At 38.1% G+C, this 19,615-nt stretch overlaps 1 pseudogene across 1 annotated transcript in view; it reads left to right on the forward strand.

Moving 5' to 3' along the window:
• Positions 1–4,838: 4,838 nt before the first annotated feature.
• LOC143888626 (histone-lysine N-methyltransferase, H3 lysine-9 specific SUVH4-like) overlaps positions 4,839–19,615 on the forward strand; it is a 48,641-nt pseudogene continuing 33,864 nt past the window's right edge. Inside the window, exons 1-4 of the transcript XR_013254606.1 lie at positions 4,839–4,886; positions 5,059–5,127; positions 5,300–5,354; positions 18,450–18,559. The product of XR_013254606.1 is annotated as a histone-lysine N-methyltransferase, H3 lysine-9 specific SUVH4-like (transcript). The remainder of the gene's footprint in view (positions 4,887–5,058; positions 5,128–5,299; positions 5,355–18,449; positions 18,560–19,615) is intronic.

Raw genomic sequence — 19,615 nt, forward strand, 5'->3', positions numbered from 1 at the left:
AAATTCAGTTTAAACATTTACTTGATCATGCCTTCTTTGAAAGTGTTGTTTTGACACCTTTCTATTCATCAACCATGGTTTTTGTGATATGCATTACAAAATATATTATTGTTGTTTGTTGTTGTTATTAGTGTTATTATTCATTGGCAAGCATAACCCTTTTTTTTTGTTTTCTTACTTTCCAATACTACATTATTGTTTTGATTTCCACTCGGTAAATGACTATTTATTCGTGAATATGTGATTTGTTTTTAAGCCATTTTATTGTAGACTAACACTAATCTGATATTCATTCTATTAAAATTTGAAATAACACATGTTGCACATGCAATTGCTTACGCTCAATAGGAAAATGTATTGCTTCAAGGGAGGAGAGGGAGGGAGGGAGGGAGTTGTTGGATAAATTCGTACTTGACAAGGACTGCAAGACATTATCGAAGCTAAATGTGCTCCAACAGTCCAACTCCTTGTTGTACAATCACCTTCTCTTAAAAGAGGTGAAATATTGTTGCTCCATCTCCCGTTTAGGATATAGTGTCGTCATGGTTGCCTATCCTCTTTTCGTTTTCCTTTATCAATTTATTCATATTAAGAAATCTATCTGGAACATTGTCAATTTATTCATATCCTCTTGTCGTCATGGTTGCTTCATCAACCTGCTCAACTTTGAGGCTCCATGATAGCTAACATAAAACTTCTTTTTGATAGGGGTAAGGATTCAAGACTTGATTCGAGAGACTCGATGAGAGAGAGAGAGAGATGCTGTTGGATCAAATATCAGAGGCGGTACCGCCCTCAGGAGTGCGACATTGGCAACAATGAACCTTTGTTCGTGTTGCAAAGATAACTTACCCACCCTATCCATGGAAGCGCCTTCCAAATGAATGCTTTGGATCCCCCAAAAATGTGGGGCCACATGTGTTTTTGAGCTATAGCTTAGGAACACTTTCCTCATATATATATATATATATATATATATATATATATATATATATATATATAAGCGCGTGGATATTATATATTTTCGGGAATTAATATTTGCATCCATGAAGTTAGAAATTTTCTTTTGGGAAATTATCTTTCCACTCCCTGCTGTTGCCTACTTACCTCTCTCTGTCTAGGAATTTGTTCAGTCGGTGCTAAATTCTCTAGATGATAATCCATCCCTTTTGATTATTGCTTTTTTAGGAGCAAAGAGTAGTGCTACCATTCAAAAAAAAGAAAAAAGAGAGAAGAGTAGTACTTCCATGATTCTCTCTCTCTCACTCTCTCTCTCTCTCTCTCTCTCTCTCTCTCTCTCTCTCTGCCTTGTTGGCTCGAGGCAAGGCAAGGTTAGTCCTTTAAAGAAATTCATTGATAAAGGGTTTGTTATGATGGAGGCCAAGCTGAGACCATTGGCCATCCAATTACACCCATGTCCCGGTGATGCAGGACGGATCTGGAGCGGCCACATTGAATGCAATCCCCCATCCACATAGACATACTCATGCAATTCGACAACCACAAAATAAGTAAATCCCCATTATTTTCATAAATTTGGCCCAAATCCAAATTTGCAAAATGATAATTGTGCCCCCCCTATTGGGGCTTGACTTTTATTGTGTTCAGTGCTGGGCAGGTGGGCCACATATGGTTGCAACCTGTTTGGGAACCACTAAAGGTTTCCTTATTTGTGTGGTATGAACAGAAGTCTGTTGTTGCATACGAGTTGGCAAAAATGAAATTTATAATGTCTTGTGATGTGATTACCGTCACCTTCGAAGAACATCATCTCTTCCAATCACTTAGTTCTTGTGAGATAGCTTGTGATGGATCTAACCAGCATATTAAAAGCACAATAATCACTTTGTTGAGCATCTATCCCAATTTGCTATCTTTGTTGAAGGTTCAAAACTCTTGTTCTCCAATCTGCACAAATTAGTAGCATCATCACCAACTCTCATCGCTAAAAATGATGCACCTAGCCTCATTCCTTGCTAGCTATCAAATCAAGAAAGAAAGATGGGGTGAATCTTGCCCAAGATGTGCTAAACTGATAGAATCTTGCCCAAGATGTGCTAAATCTTGCCACTCCTCATTGGTTGCTTTCCATAATTGATTACCACTCTTGGGACACAAGGGGTGTTGTTCTAGCCTAAAAGCATCCAAATAGGCCTCTTATGTCTCTAAATCTTGACCTATTCCTACAACCATTCTCAACCTATTTCTTTGATCTCTTCCAACCCTTCCACTTGTCATTCTTCTTGCAACAATACGGTTATTATTGGTGATAAAATCACAGTCCTTTGCCAGATTTTCTTTGTGCCACTCAAGTCCCACCAAGATGGCTAACATCACCGCCTTTGAGAGTTCGTTGTTGCTTGGATGGGGAAATAGAAAATCCTAAAGAAAAGAGATTGAGGAAAGGGAGGTAGGCTAAGCTGGTGATTAGCAAAACAGTCAAAGCAAGGGGAGCTAAAAAAATTAGGGGGTTAAAATATCATTTCCTTTATGTCTCTAAAACTTGACCTATTCCTACAAACCTCTTTTACCTCTTTCAACGCTTCCTCTTATGATTCCTCTTTCAACAATACCCTTGATTGTATTGGTGATAAAATCATAGTCCTTTGCCAGCTTCTCTTTGTGCCACTCAAGCCCAACGAAGATGGCAAATATCAGCGTCTTTGCGAGTTAATTGTTGCTTGAATGGGGCAAATAGAAAATGCTAAAGAAAAGAAATGAGGAAGGGAAGCTAGGCTAGGTTAGTGATTGCCAAAAAAGACAAAGCAAGGGAAACAAAAAAAAAAAATTCGGGATTAAAGTCATTTAATATTTTACATATTTATCATGTTGACATAGGGAAATGATACCAACAATCGTTTTACGCTTATCTGGTTAAGTGCTATCAACCATAGTTTCAAAACTGCCCCGTGTCATCGTGGACTTGCTTGAGTCAACTCCCTTTTACCTTGTCCGCCTTCTTGTCGAAGTCTGCGTTTTGCCCAACAAAGTCAATCAAAACTCCTTTGACTCTTATGACCGCATCAACAGAGAACTCAGCCGCGTCAACCTAGTACTCGATCACGTCGCGTCGAGTAAATTAGGATTTGCTCTGGCTTCTTTTTAACCCGCATCCACGTTTTGAAACAATGCTATCAACAACCAATTGAATACATGTTTAATATAGGGACGAATGCCATTATCGAGATAAAAAAGTGTCGATGTCATTTCCCACACATATATTCGATAAGTCTTTGCACTTTCATTTCACAAATGAACTTACTTACGAGTACATTATTGCCAATTCCAAAAAATGTTTTTCAAACAAGTAGTAATGATCCTAGTGACAAAACATGAATTTTCTTCCATGAGTCCATACTCATTTTGTGGTATGATCCTAGCAAAGAAACACAATTTCTAACAAGGAGCAATTGAGCACTTCTAATGAGAACGCCAAGCAATGACACCAAGTTCAGCTAACAAGCCTATCTAATACTTGGCAATGCTCTCTAGTAACTAGTCGACCTTTTGACAGTTTGTTTGCCGATAGAAATTAAACTTAAAATGACTCGTAACGAGATGGAGGTCTAATCACTCGCTTCTCACACATTTTCACATGTTATTGTAGAATGATAAAAAATAACATGATACAATTAGATTTCCAGAATGCGATTCAAAAAAAAAAAAAAATTACAGAATTATGATTATTAGTGTATTGAATGTAGTACATGGTTGGAAATTTTGGGTGTGTAAAATGCATATTGCTCTTTGTTGTCGTTTACATTTATATGCATTAAGGTTTTGCTTTGATATCAGTTGTTTTGACATGGTAAGGAAGTAAAATATTGAGTCCTTAGTTGTAAATTTCGTTTCGGTTGCCATTTCGTTTTGGCGACGGAATGGAACTTTTCGATCATTTCAATAATTTCTTTTTGTGTTCGATCGAAACTTTTCCTTCCGCTACGATGAGGGATTTTTTAATACTTAAAAATATGAAAAAGTCCAAAAAAATCTGAAATTGTTAGAAAAATATATGAAGCAATTAACTGATCCAAATATGTAAAAGATCCAACATTTACTTAAAGGAAAATCACCATCAGCTGAAATGCCTTTGTTGACCTATATATTGACCAGGACACAATTTCAGAGACTAAATTATGAGATTTTCTTACCCATCTTTTGGGATTTAATAATGTTTGGGCATGTATGAATTTTTAAAATTGGAAAAATACCATATCGTTTGGAAGTTAAGATTTTGACCTTGACCCATTTTTTCAAAATTTGTACTAGAACTGGAAATTTTGGGGTGAAATCCGGAGTTTCAAATTTTCAAGGATAGTAGAAGAAAAAATGATTTAATTTCCAAATTTTGGGTGAAATCCGGAATTTCGTCCATTTCAGAAGAAATTTTGGATTTCGGAAAATTTTGTTTGAAATTTCCGTAATCCACTGAAACCTGGAACGAAACGATATTTATCAGTGTTTAAGAACTTGTTGACTCGACTCGGAACTCGCGCAAGTCGACTCCTTTTTAGCTTGGCGTGTTCCGCGTTGCACCACATCCGCATTCTGTGTTTTGCCCTACAGAGTCAATAAAAACTCCTTTGACCCTCCTGTGTTATGAGCACGTCTACTGCGTCCTTGGCCGCGTCCGTGCCGAGTCAACAAGTATTTTTTTTGTAATCTACCGAAACCCAGAACAAAACGGTATTTATCAGTGTTTAAAAACTTGTTGACTCGACTCGGAACTCGCCCGAGTCGACTCCTTTTTAGCTTGGCGGTGTTCCTCGTTGCACCACATCCGCATTCTGCGTTTTGCCCTACAGAGTCAATAAAAACTCCTTTAACCCTCCTGAGTTATGACCACGTCAACCACGTTCTCGGCCGCGTCGGTGCCGAGTCAACAAGTATTTTTCTTGGCCGCATTCTACGTCACATCCGCATTTTTAAACACTGGTATTTATACCCATTTTGTTCCAGTTTTCGGCCAGAAACGAAATGAAATTTACAATAGTGATCGAGTCTGCTTATTGGTACCACTATATGTATTTTATTTTATTAATGTTTCAAATTGTGCAGGGAGGTAACATGCATGTTGAGGATATCAAGAGGTCTTCCAAAAGGCCTGATCTTAAAGCAGTTACAAAGGCAAGTCTACAAGTTTCTATTTTTAGTTTGTAAGTTTATATATGTGTGTGTGGTTGTTTGTTTGTCTATATCTGTTTCCTAGGGTCTTATACTTTTATCAAGTTGTGTCATGTTTTTACACTAATGTTATTGTTTGGTATATTGATGCTCTTGAAAACATCATTCTTGGCAGATGATCGATGATCATGCTATTCTATATCCTGAAAAAAGAATTGGTGACATTCCAGGTTGGTGGCAATTTTGGTATCCTATGTTATGGTGACAACATATTAGTATCACTTAACCATGTTAAAGCACAATCTATTGTGTTTGGGAGAGACCAATTGTTTATTACCGATTTCCACCATTGTTCTTATTAATTTTCTATCATAAGATTCAATGCCCTGAATATATAGCCCACAAGTAATGAAATGGCTACTACTACATTCTCAAGGCTAGTATGGTTCTAAAGATTCAGATGAGCATATATGATTTCTTTTCTTCAAGATGAAAAAACATTTTCATCTTACTTTTTTGGGACATTTGTTTATTGGGGGAGTTCTTTTGCTTTGATTTGATTTTGTGGTTTGCATGGGTGAGAACTATCCATCAAGATTTGCTAGCGTTGTTTTTTAATAAAATTAGCAATTAATATTAATAATGAAAGCATTACAAAGAAAACCTCACACAAGATCTCTCCATTAACACTCAATTTAGCCAAACAGTCCACTAAATCTTTCACACTTCTATGGATACAACTAATGTGAATATGATGATTTCTACATAATTCTCTAGCTTCATCAATATGATTAGTCACCCATCACAGATGGCATTGAAGGAGTCTCCTTCGATATACAAAACTCCATGCGTTTTTCTACTGAAGATTCTAAGCACTATTATCTGAGACCGTATATCAGCTTCATTTGAATCAGTTCTTCTAATCGGGTCAAAGTAGGGCCAAACAACATTCCCATCATGGCTTCTAAAGACTCCTACTCCTGATGATCCTAAATTGCCGAGCGAACTCCTGTCAAAATTGTTTTTTAACTGCATTTATTGGGTTGCCTCTTTCCATTTGTTTTTATAGGATTCACCATCTAGGATATCATTCCATTTTGTTGTGAAGTGTTTGAAAAACATAACTGAAGAATTCTTTTCTAGCACGTGTCCAATGGATGATGTGCTCTTTAATATTTCAAATCAACTCCTTGAATGATACTTCTTTATCCTCGATAGTCCTCCCATGTCTCTCTCCCTTTCTCTATAAGCTCCATATGACTGAAAAAATTATATGCCATATCATTCTGCCTGAAGTACCCAAATAGTTGTACCTCTATCCAATGAAACATCTTCAATATAGTCTTTGTTTTGATCCATGAAAGGCCATACCATCTCATGATTCTCATCTTTGACCTTCCTTTTGGATTTGAAAACCATACTTGTTTGTCATCTTCTACATGTGGAACATAACATTTTTCAAGAAGTGAGAATAGGCAGAGCAAATCATCAAACTCAACTACCTTTAGATTATGGTTGAACTTCTATCTCCCTGCCCAAACTACCCTCCCTCCGGCCTCTTATAGCAAAAAGGCTGAAGGCACAATTTTGTTTTTGTCCCTTGCCAACCTAACCCAACCCAAACACCTACTTAAACCTCACTCTATTCCCTTTCCAAATCATAAATCTTATCCCTTGGTTGGAGGACTCTTTCCGACTACATATAGACTTCCATACTCCCTTGCTTCCCACCCACCCCATCCCTCCCTGTACAGCTATACATTCGCGAAATAAAGAGAGGCTCTCACCCACACCGATAATTGATAAGCGAAGGAGATGTGAAAGAGAGAGTGAAATCAAAGAGTGGACGCAGCCATGATACCATGTCCCCGATGAAGAGAGAAAACGTAAATGGCCATAGGAACACTAGCCAAATAGGAGATCAAAAGATTAGGGCATAAAAAAAGGACTGGATCCGAAACATCGATGAAGATTTAGACCACTAGGGAAGAGAAAATAGAAAAAAGAAGAGGAAAGTGTAGAAAAAACCCTTAGAGAAGAGTTAGGGTTGTTGCCTTTAGGTTTGAGGGTTTTGGGTTGTAAGAGTCTAGAGGAAGGGTTTTAGGGTTAGAGTTAGGGCTCGGCTAGGGTTTTGGGATAGGGTTTGGGGTGGGGCTGGAATGTGAGGAATCAGGGAGGAGTGGGCATGCGAGGTTAGAGGAGGGAGGAGTCAGGGAGGGGTGAGGCTGTGAGGTTGGAGGGGGCGAGGGTGAGGGTGAGGGTCGTGGGAGTGTAGTATAGAGGTGAGGGGTTCGAAGAGTGGCGAGAGGGGAGGGGGGTCTGCGAGGGACAGAGAGGGGGCGAGGGTGAGGGTCGTCGGGGTGGAGTATAGTGGCAAGGGGTTCGTCGAGTGGCGAGGGAGGGTGGATTGGCGAGGGATTGTGGGGACAGTGAGATGGGAATGGAAGTTATGGGTGAGGATTAGGGTTGGTGGGGGTGAGGTTCGAGGAAGAAGAAGATGAGGAACAATGTTGGTCCCTAGGGGATCAAATCCCTAGGGCTCTGGTACCATGTGAAACTTCGAGTTACTCCAAAAGCTTAAGCTGATGGAGATGGCGTTATTACATTTTTTATGCTTTAACACCGCCCCTCATGTGTAGCCCCTCTTTATAGCGTTAGACTGCACGTGGCACATGTGGCCCCTGTTTTGGGTGTTGGCCATTACTTGTGGATTTTTTGCTATCAAGGAGGTTTGAACTCGGGACCTTTGACTCTGATACCTTGTTGAGAGAAGAGAGAAGAGAAGAATGAGACTCTGATACCTTGTTGAGAGAAGAGAGGAGAGAAGAATGAGAAGAAAAGGGGAGTTAGGGATGTGTTCGGTGTTCCCCTCTTTTATGTATTTATATAAAGAGAGAAAATGCAAAGACTACATTGCCCTTAGGCATATTACATTTACACACACTTCTAACATTCTATAATGCCCACATTTCTTCTAACATATGCCCTGTTTCCACATATGATCAACCAACATATCCACAACTTCAGGCGAATTTCAGCAGAAGTAGTGGAAGACAAATGTACTTTCCTTGAAAAAGAAAGATGCATAATAACCAATTTTAGTAATTGGACAAGCTGTTTTGTAAGCTATCTTCTTGATTAGGCGGTTAATGGAGAGATTTAGAGAAAATAAAAGGGACCTTCATATGGTTTTCATTGATTTGGAGAAAGCATATGATAGGGTTCCCATGAGTGTTTTGTGGTGGGTTCTTGAAAGGAAAAAAGTGCCTACTAAATATGTTGATGTGTATAAGGATATGTACGATGGAGTAGTAACTAGTGTCAGAACCACAAATGGAATGTCTAGTGAGTTTCCAATTACAATAGGACTACACCAAGGATCAGCTCTAAGCCCTTATCTTTTTACGCTAGTTATAGATGAGCTTACGGAGGGTATCCAGGATTAGGTGCCGTGGTGTATGTTATTTGCAGATGACATAGTATTAATTGACGTAACCAAAGCAGGAGTAAATGCTAAATTAGAGTTATGGAGAACTACTTTGGAATCTAAAGATTTTAGACTGAGGATGACTAAGACAGAATATATGGAATACAACTTTAGTAATGTAAGGAGGCGGGACGAGGATGTAAATATGACTGGTCAGGAGGTACCTAAGAGGGATATCTTTAGCTATCTTGGTTCAATTCTACATAAGGAAGGAGAGATTGAAGAGGATGTTAACAATAGAATAAGAGTAGGTTGGTTGAAGTGGAAGCTTGCCTCAGGAGTTCTGTGCGACCGTAAAATCCCTACCAAGTTGAAGGGAAAGTTCTATAAGACAGCTGTGAGGCCAACAATGCTGTACGGCTCAGAATGTTGGGCCACCAAGAAGCAGCATGTGCATAAGATGAGTGTAGCGAAGATGCGATTGCTTAGATGGATGTGCGGCCACACAAGGTTAGATAGAATTAAAAATGAAGACATTTGTAAAAAGGTGGGGGTGGCTCCAATTGATGTGAAGATGAGAGAGCACCGCTTAAGATGGTTTAGGCATATCCAACGTAGGCCTTTGGATGCTCCGGTGAGAGGAGGAGACTCGTGCCAAATTGATGGAGTAAATAGAGGTAAGGGCAGACCGAAAACAACTTGGGTAGAAACAGTGAGGAAAGACTTGATAGCTAGGAACATAACATAGAACATGAGCTTGGATTGGATAGAATGGAAGAAAATGATCCACGTCGAAGAACCCAACTAGAACTAGGATTAGAACCGGGTAGATTCCTTTTACCTCTTCATGAATTTTTTTCTAAAGGATTCATTTAGCCGACCCCAACTATTTTGGGACAAAGGCTTTGTTGAGTTGAGTTGAGTTGAGTCAGGCAATGAGGTAGCTTAGGAACTGACATGTTTGGAATAGAAGATGTGGGAAGTACACTTTGTAAATTCTATGGATTTTATTGATAATGATCACCTGAGGTCTAATTAGACTTTTATTCTGTTGTTTATCTAGTATAATCCTTCCTTTAATTTTCATCACCCCGAATGACATGTTAATGTGATTATTGGGTAAGAGATTTTACTTGAGAAGAAAAGAAATGAACACCCTTATGAAATGTTATGCCCATTGAAACATTTCATTTTTCCTTCATCCGGATAGCTACACTTATAACCCATTTAGGAGTATCAATATTCTTAAAAAAACACATTTGACAGCTTCGGCCTCGAGTTTATACTTGACTTGACCAATGATATAGAGACAAAGCAGACATATCCAATCCATAGTTACTGGAAACTCTATGTTGGCCTGCTGGGGTTGGGGGGTCGAAGTGGAAACAAAACATTTGGCTAAATATGCAAATTGTTTAAAAAATGTGTGGGGAAAACCCTCAAAATTTGCAAAAAAAAAATGTTATAAATGTCTAGGGAAATGATTGGAAACACATTTAAACCATATTCGAAATGTGTGAGAAACAAGGTTGAAGGTGTTATTGAAGCAGACTGGAAACGATGTGGCTGCTAGTGTGTTTACTTGAAACTCTAAAGTCTAAAATAAAAAAGAATACTAGAGTAAGTGAAATAATCAAGAGGGGGAGTGAATTGACTTTAACTCAATATTAGGCCTTTTGAAAATTATCTATAAACCCTAATTGGAATTTTTCTTCACTTAATTAAATATTTGGTTAGTGCAAATATAATTGAAAGAACAAAGTGAAAAGCCAAACCAAAACAACAATGGAAATGCAAGAGTGAGAAATGACACACCGATATATAGTGGTTCGGCCAACGGCCTACTCCACTCTACTCAAGGTCGCACTTGAGGGATTCCACTATTGGAGACCTCCACGATGCCCGGCTCCGAGGCGGTTACAAATCCAAGGGATATTAAACAAGGATGCCCTTACACCTTTACAAAGACTCTCCTTCTCCGCCGAGTTCTAAGCGGTTGCTCTCTAGGGAATTAAAAAGGGAATGCCCTAGCCACCTATACAAGATTTGAAAGAGAATAGCTTGGCTTCTTCTTGAAAGCTTGATGCTCTTTGTAGACCCTTGATTGCTCTTCAAAGATGGTGATTTGCAAGTGAAAGCACTACTATATCCAAACTCAAAAGATTCACAAGTGAAAGGCAAGTTTGGGATGAAAAACAAAAACTCAAGCTAAAATGGATTGCAAATGTTTTTGATGCTTAAGGATGTTTTTCAAAGATCAAGAGAGAGGAAATAATCCTCTAGATATTGTATAAATAGTCTCTCATGAAAATATGACCGTTTGGGGGTGTAGATAACAAAAAACAAATTTTAATTCAAAACCCAACGGCTCTTTTTTGAGCTGTCGCAAGGTTCTCGGAGTTCCGAGAAATATTCTCGGAGTTCCGAGACAACGGCCAGAAGAAATAAAATTTCTACTGGACCATTTCTCGGAGTTCCGAGAAATTTTCTCGGAGTTCCGAGAAAATGTCCAGATGCTACTGGACCTTTTCTCGGAGTTCCGAGGGAACTCTCGGAGTTCCGAGCTCGGAGCTCCGAGAAAAATTCTCGGAGTTCCGAGAAGCCTAAAAATCCGCAGTTTTTGATTTTTATTGCAAATTTGATTTTTAGCTTTTGGAACTCAACTCCTATGGTTATTTTGGAATGTTTATGAGGGTCCCAACATGTTGGTCCACCACATAACCATTCACTAATGCATTTTAAGTTCTTAAGTGTTCTTTGAAAAACATTTTGAAAACACTTTGCCTTGACTTGGAAATCTAAAGAGAAAGGATGTACAATGATACCTATGTAGCTTTCAACTTCTCTTTAGTCTTGGTCTTCAATTGATCTTCCATCTTGTGTATGCTTGCTTGAGAGATGAGGTGAGCTTCACTTAGCTCCTTTGACTCTTGTATGGGATATCTCCAAGCATGACCATGTTGTGTGTTGGTTTCTTCAATGATCAATCCTATCTCAAACACAACACTTCAAAGCAAATTGATTAGTATTCAAAAACACAATCAATTATGTTTAGAATCATCAAAACAAGATAGGAGAGTAGACCCTTGGGCTTACAATCTCCCCCTTTTTGATGATGACAAACAAAATTGATTATGAGGTGTGTGTGGAGTGACATAGTAGGCAATTGAATACTAGAACTCCCCCTCAATATATGCACACATATAAATGATACAAGTTATAAGCATGAGGTGCATATAGTAAATTTGAATAGATAATCAATTTCAAACCTTCTCCCCCTTTTGTCATCGACAGAAAGGGTGTAAAAAAAAATTTAGGAGTGGATAACTCCCCCTAAATCAATGCTTATGGTATAAAAATATATAACCAAGTAATGTACATATACCTGTTCATGATCGAGATGTTGACATATGTCAAGATGTTAGGTATTTTAATTAAAGTGAAGATACCTCTCCAACTTAGAAAAACTAAGAAGGCTAAGAATATCAATTGAGTGATTTTTAAGATTAAAAATTTGACATCTCATTCATGCAGATACTACCAAACAAAGATTATATATATAAATACTATATAGATAAGCTGGTTAAAGACACAAAGTATTTATTTGGCAATTTCTTTGATTTGATCCGCACTCCATATGTTTAAGGCACTTCGGATATAGCAAATTCTATCATCACTAAGGGGTTTTGTAAAGATATCCGCTAATTGTTCTTCAGTGTTGATATATTTTAAGCAAATATCCCCTTTTTGTGAGTGATCTCTGATGAAGTGGTGCCTAATCTCAATGTGTTTTGTTCTTGAGTGTTGTATGGGGTTCTTTGTTAAGCTTATAGCACTAGTATTGTCACATTGGATGAGAATATTTTCCATTTTGATTGCATAGTCCATCAATGTGCTTTTCATCCATAGGACTTGAGCACAGCAAGCTCCAGCTGCCACATATTCTGCTTCTGTTGTGGACAGAGCTACTGAATTTTGCTTCTTGCTAAACCATGAAACAAGTGATTTACCCAAGAATTGGCAAGTTCCACTAGTGCTTTTCCTATCTACTCTACATCCAGCAAAGTCTGCATCTGAATATCCGATGAGAGTGAAGGAAGATGATCTTTCATACCACAGTCCTAGACTTTGGGTTCCTCTTAAGTACTTGAAGATCTTCTTAACTGCTGATAGGTGAGATTCTTTAGGATCCGATTGAAATCGAGCACAGAGACAGACAGTAAACATAATGTCTGGTCTGCTGGCTGTCAAATAGAGCAAACTACCTATCATACCCCTATACAATTTTTGATCCACAGATTTGCCAAATTCATCTTTCTCTAGCTTAGCAGTAGTACTCATGGGAATTCTTGATGTCTTACTGCTATCCATGCCATACTTCTTTAATAACTCCTTTGTATATTTTTCTTGATTTAAAAATATTCCATTTTTGTATTGTTTAATTTGGAGTCCTAAGAAGTAGGTTAACTCTCCCATCATGCTCATTTCAAATTCATTTTTCATTAAGGTTGCAAATTCATCACACAATTTTTGATTAGTTGAGCCACAGATGGTATCATCCACATAGATTTGGACAAGGAGGATATCATGATTTTCTCTTTTGATAAATAAGGTTTTATCCACCTTTCCCATCTCGAATCCCTTTTCAACTAAGAAAGTGCAAAGCCTCTCATACCAAGCTCTAGGAGCTTGCTTTAATCCATATAAAGCTTTATCAAGCCTGAAGACATGATTTGGATGTTTGAAGTCTTCAAAACCTGGAGGTTGCTCAACATACACTTCCTCTTGGATATAGCCATTTAGGAAGGCACTTTTGACATCCATTTGATATAGTTTAAATCCTTTATGAGATGCATATGCCAAAAGTATCCTAATAGCCTCCATACGGGCAACAGGAGCAAATGTCTCATCATAATCTATCCCTTCCTCCTGATTGTACCCTTGGGCTACAAGCCTAGCTTTATTCCTAGTGATAATTCCATTTTCATCCAATTTATTTCTATACACCCATCTCGTGCCAATGACTGGATGATCACTAGGTCTAGGTACTAGCCTCCACACTTTGTTCCTTTCGAATTGACTTAGCTCTTCTTGCATGGCCATCAACCAATATTCATCATTTTCAGCTTCCTTGATGGATTTTGGTTCTAATTCGGATAGGAACGCCAAATTGTTACTCACACTACGATAGTATGATCTAGTTCTTACTGGCAATGTGGCATCACCTAAAATTTGGGATTCAGGATGATCTACCAATGTTCTCCTATCCCTAGGCAATGAGTCATCATTTTCATTTTCTACTTCCTCACTAGGTAATGTATGACTTGTTGATGCATGAGGAGGAGCACTCAATTTTGGAAAAAGATGTTCAATGGGTTCATCCTCATCATGTGGCATTTCTTGTGGTGTTGGCTCTCTTTCATCAAATGTCACATGCATGGATTCTTCTACTACTAGGGTTCTCCTATTAAATACTCTATATGCCTTGCTATGAGAAGAATACCCTAAGAATATTCCATCATCCGATTTCCTATCAAATTTGTGTAGATTATCTTTGATGTTTAAAATAAAGCATTTACATCCAAACACTCTAAAGTAGCTTATATTTGGTTTCAAGTTTTTCCAAAGCTCATAAGGTGTTTTCTTAGAAATTGGCCTTAGATATACACTGTTTATGATATAGCAAGCGGTGCTAACCGCTTCCGCCCAAAAATATCTAGGGAGATCATTTTCATGCAACATAGTTCTAGCCATTTCTTGGAGAGTTCGATTCTTTCTTTCTACTACTCCATTTTGTTGAGGTGTTCTAGGTGCGGAAAAATTATGTTTTATGCCATGTTTATTACAATAAGTGTCAAAATGTACATTTTCAAATTCAGTTCCATGATCACTTCTAATGTAAGATATAGCAACACCTTTTTCATTTTGTATTTGATTGCACAATGTAAGGAAGTTTTCATAAGTTTCATCTTTGTGTGCTAGAAATATGACCCATGAGAATCGTGAGTAGTCATCCACAACTACAAACACGTACCTCTTTCCACCTAGGCTACTAGTCTTCATTGGTCCAAAAAGATCCATATGAAGTAGCTCCAAGGGGTAGGAAGTTGAAATCATATTTTTAGGTGCAAATGAGCTTTTCAATTGTTTTCCTAATTGACAAGTTCTACAAATGTGATCCTTGATGAATTTGAACTTAGGCAATCCTCTAACACTTTCTTTTGAGAAGAGGGTCGAAATGAGATCCATTCCGGCATGACCCAACCTCCTATGCCATAGCCAAGAATCCTCACTTATGGCATATAGACAAGTTACATTTTGAAGTCTAAGATCATCTAATCCGATTGTGTAAATGTTATTGTCTCTTAAACCTATGAATTTGACTTCTCCATTTATCTTATTTTTAACAATGCATTTATCGGGATTGAAGACAACTTCAAAACCATTATCACATAATTGACTAATGCTAATAAGATTATGGGACAAGCCATCAACAAAGAGTACATCATGTATGGGAGAGGTAGAGTTACCTATGGTGCCTTCACCTTTGACTTTTCCTTTCTTATCATCTCCAAAGGTAACTTCTCCACCATCCTTGAGTGATAGGGATGCGAATTGAGTGAGATCTCCGGTCATGTGTCTAGAGCATCCACTATCAAGGTACCATGTGTTCCTCTTGTTGTGGCTTTTAAGGCATACCTCATTGTTGTCGTTTGTTGAGGCCATGAAGCACACATTTCTTGCTAATAGGCAATCTTCCCCATCATTTTGTTCGCCTTCGCTTTCAATCTCCTCATCCCATGTGGCGGACATTCCTTTCTTGCCTTCTCTTCTCTTGAAGCGGTTGTTTGAAGTAGGTTCATTGTTGAGTGGACAATCCGGGCGAATGTGTCCAAGCTTCTTGCAACCGTAACATCGGGGTTGAGAAGATCCATCACCAACTTCTTCTTTCTTCTTGAATGGAGGATTGGTCCTTCTATTTCTCATGCCTCCCATGTTTCTTTGCAAGAATTTGATCCTTCTTGTTAGGAGAGCTACTTCATCCTCGATGTCTTCCTTTGCATCTTCACTTTCACCTACATTACAAGCAAAAGCAATTCCTTTTCCTTTTTCGATTTTAGTTTCGATTTCGGGTGCTTTTGTTTTGAAAATCATTTCATGTGTGATCAAGGACCCTATAAGTTCATCTAGGTTCAAAGTGTTCATGTCCTTGGCTTCGGTGATTGCGGAGGTTTTGGATTCCCAAGACAAAGGTAGGGACCTAAGAATTTTAGTTACTAAATCTCTATTGGAAAATTGTTTTCCAAGTCCCCTTAATCCATTTACAAGATTGGTGAATCTAGTGTACATGTCGGCAATTGTTTCATCGGGTGTCATTTGAAAAAGTTCGTATTGCCGAAAAAGATGGTTCATTTTAGATTCTTTAACTTGATTGGTTCCTTCATGGGTGACTTCTAGAGTGTCCCAAATTTCCTTAGCCGAATTCAAATTTGATACTCTATTGAATTCTCCGGGAGATAGAGCACAAATGAGAGAATTCATGGCTTTGGCATTATAATTCGAAGCTTGTTATTCGGCTTCGGTCCAATCATTTAAATTTCTTGTGGGTAGGATATATTCATTATTAATTGCTCTCCACATTTGATAGTCTTGAGTTAAAAAGATTTTCATTTTAGTTTTCCAAAAACCATAATTTGTACCATCAAAATAGGGTGGCCTAGTGTTTGAATAACCTTCATGATGTTGAGGGTAGTTTGCCATTTTTGAATCTTTACTCTAAACCGGTTAGGGTTTTCAAAAAAAATAGAGACGAGGCTCTGATACCAATTGAAATAATCAAGAGGGGGGGTGAATTGAATTTAACTCAATATTAGGCCTTTTGAAAATTATCTATAAACCCTAATTGGAATTTTTCTTCACTTAATTAAATATTTGGTTAGTGCAAATATAATTGAAAGAACAAAGTGAAAAGCCAAACCAAAACAACAATGGAAATGCAAGAGTGAGAAATGACACACCGATATATAGTGGTTCGGCCAACGGCCTACTCCACTCTACTCAAGGTCGCACTTGAGGGATTCCACTATTGGAGACCTCCACGATGCCCGGCTCCGAGGCGGTTACAAATCCAAGGGATATTAAACAAGGATGCCCTTACACCTTTACAAAGACTCTCCTTCTCCGCCGAGTTCTAAGCGGTTGCTCTCTAGGGAATTAAAAAGGGAATGCCCTAGCCACCTATACAAGATTTGAAAGAGAATAGCTTGGCTTCTTCTTGAAAGCTTGATGCTCTTTGTAGACCCTTGATTGCTCTTCAAAGATGGTGATTTGCAAGTGAAAGCACTACTATATCCAAACTCAAAAGATTCACAAGTGAAAGGCAAGTTTGGGATGAAAAACAAAAACTCAAGCTAAAATGGATTGCAAATGTTTTTGATGCTTAAGGATGTTTTTCAAAGATCAAGAGAGAGGAAATAATCCTCTAGATATTGTATAAATAGTCTCTCATGAAAATATGACCGTTTGGGGGTGTAGATAACAAAAAACAAATTTTAATTCAAAACCCAACGGCTCTTTTTTGAGCTGTCGCAAGGTTCTCGGAGTTCCGAGAACCATTCTCGGAGTTCCGAGAATTCTCGGAGTTCCGAGAAATATTCTCGGAGTTCCGAGACAACGGCCAGAAGAAATAAAATTTCTACTGGACCATTTCTCGGAGTTCCGAGAAATTTTCTCAGAGTTCCGAGAAAATGTCCAGATGCTACTGGACCTTTTCTCGGAGTTCCGAGGGAACTCTCGGAGTTCCGAGCTCGGAGCTCCGAGAAAAATTCTCGGAGTTCCGAGAAGCCTAAAAATCCGCAGTTTTTGATTTTTATTGCAAATTTGATTTTTAGCTTTTGGAACTCAACTCCTATGGTTATTTTGGAATGTTTATGAGGGTCCCAACATGTTGGTCCACCACATAACCATTCACTAATGCATTTTAAGTTCTTAAGTGTTCTTTGAAAAACATTTTGAAAACACTTTGCCTTGACTTGGAAATCTAAAGAGAAAGGATGTACAATGATACCTATGTAGCTTTCAACTTCTCTTTAGTCTTGGTCTTCAATTGATCTTCCATCTTGTGTATGCTTGCTTGAGAGATGAGGTGAGCTTCACTTAGCTCCTTTGACTCTTGTATGGGATATCTCCAAGCATGACCATGTTGTGTGTTGGTTTCTTCAATGATCAATCCTATCTCAAACACAACACTTCAAAGCAAATTGATTAGTATTCAAAAACACAATCAATTATGTTTAGAATCATCAAAACAAGATAGGAGAGTAGACCCTTGGGCTTACAGTAAGTTTGTCGGATAAGAAAAGTAGGCAACATGGATGTGGAAATGGTCGGAAACAACCCCAACCTCTGAAACTTACATACTTTTCATGGTTGGAACTTGGACATGCTGAAGTTGAGTTGACAAGGTTGAGTTCCTAGCCGTGTTAACGAATTTTTAGACATTAACTAGTAAAAACTAGTGTCTTAATTTTTTGGAGTGCAATTAAAATCCCCTTGATTTTGAAATAATCCATAACAACTTCTCACTAATAATGAAATGATTATACCATCTCTCTGCATTTTTTAAATGCTAATGAAAGCCAGCCTTTTATATTTGGGTGAAAAATATCCAGTTATTGACTGTCCTTTGTGTTTTCATGAATGAGGGAATGCTTATCTTATGGCTAATTTAATTCATATATAAGATGGGTGTGAATCAAATAATGTACACTATCTACTAATGTCCATGGTAAGCTTTGATTTGTTTCAAGGTTTAAAGTATATTGATAAATGATTGCATATGTATTGTAATTTGAATTTGAATGTAGTTATTGTTGACATTTGCTTGTCATGATTACAGGCATTGATGTTGGGCATCAATTCTTTTCACGGGCTGAAATGTGTGTTATAGGTTTTCATGGCCATTGGTTAAATGGAATTGATTATATGGGACAAGCCTATAGCAAATTGGTAATATATCTTTATTTTTTGTCCAATTATTGGTGATTGGGTTCTATTGAAGGATGAATGCTAAAGGGTTTAGAACTTGCATTTGCCATTTTAGATGTTCCATTATTGGTCTTTTATGTACATTCTCCCTCTGTCTTTTTTATTGGATTGAAGGTTCTTCTTCGTCTGGGGCTTTTTCAAAGAATGTTTGCTGAATTTGGTGTTTCTTACCGCTGGCAGCAAGTCCACTTGACATATTCTCGATACTCTTACGTAAAGCTACCAATTTTTTAGTGATAGTTTCTCTCAGTGTTCTACGCTCTAAGATGTATCGGTGACATTGTTAGGGACCTTGTAGGGGTAGTTGGGTTGGTTTTTTTGGGTTCTCCAACCATTCACGACCCAAAATGAGGTTGAGGCTCGTGCCGTATGGTGCCTCGATCCCACCCCTCCCCTCGTATTGGTTGAATTATTATTAATATAAAGGCAGAAAAGTCTGTTTGTGGTGCAAACCTAGAAGTTCGCAGATAACTATCGAGACTTTAGGAGCTCAATGGGCAAAAGACATTGCAGTTAAAGTAATCAAACCATATCCCAAACAGATAAACAAATCAGATTTGATAAATAGCAGGGGAGAAAACTTATTTGGTTGGCTTTGGGATAAAGAAAAACCATAAATAGAATGATTCTACATTGAACAGTCAGTTCATATAACAGCTCCCAGTAAGGAAAAGATAATAAATCAACGATGACAAATAAAAGTCTGCTTACAATCTGTCCGCACAAAAAGATAATGCATGTAGGGTCCAAAATCTACTCTAACGTGGGGTAAAGGATAAAAAACATGTAGGGTAATGAAAGTGATCAATCCTAAGGGAAAAAGTGTGGCTAAAACATTAAAATGGGAGCTGATGTGATAGGGAAGCTCTCATCGGGAATCATAGCAGTCCTTATGTCTCGATTCCTCATGAAAGAGGGCCCAAGAGCATATGGGAGAAGCCCATCGACATGATCTGCACAAGGGGCAGCAGTTACTTCCCCAAACAGTGAATATAGGGGAAATATTAGAAGGAGAAA

This window comes from Tasmannia lanceolata, unplaced genomic scaffold, assembly GCF_043159265.1.
Source record: "Tasmannia lanceolata isolate RefF3 unplaced genomic scaffold, GAP_Taslan_0.1 ptg000012l, whole genome shotgun sequence".
Classification (NCBI taxonomy): Eukaryota; Viridiplantae; Streptophyta; class Magnoliopsida; order Canellales; family Winteraceae; genus Tasmannia; species Tasmannia lanceolata.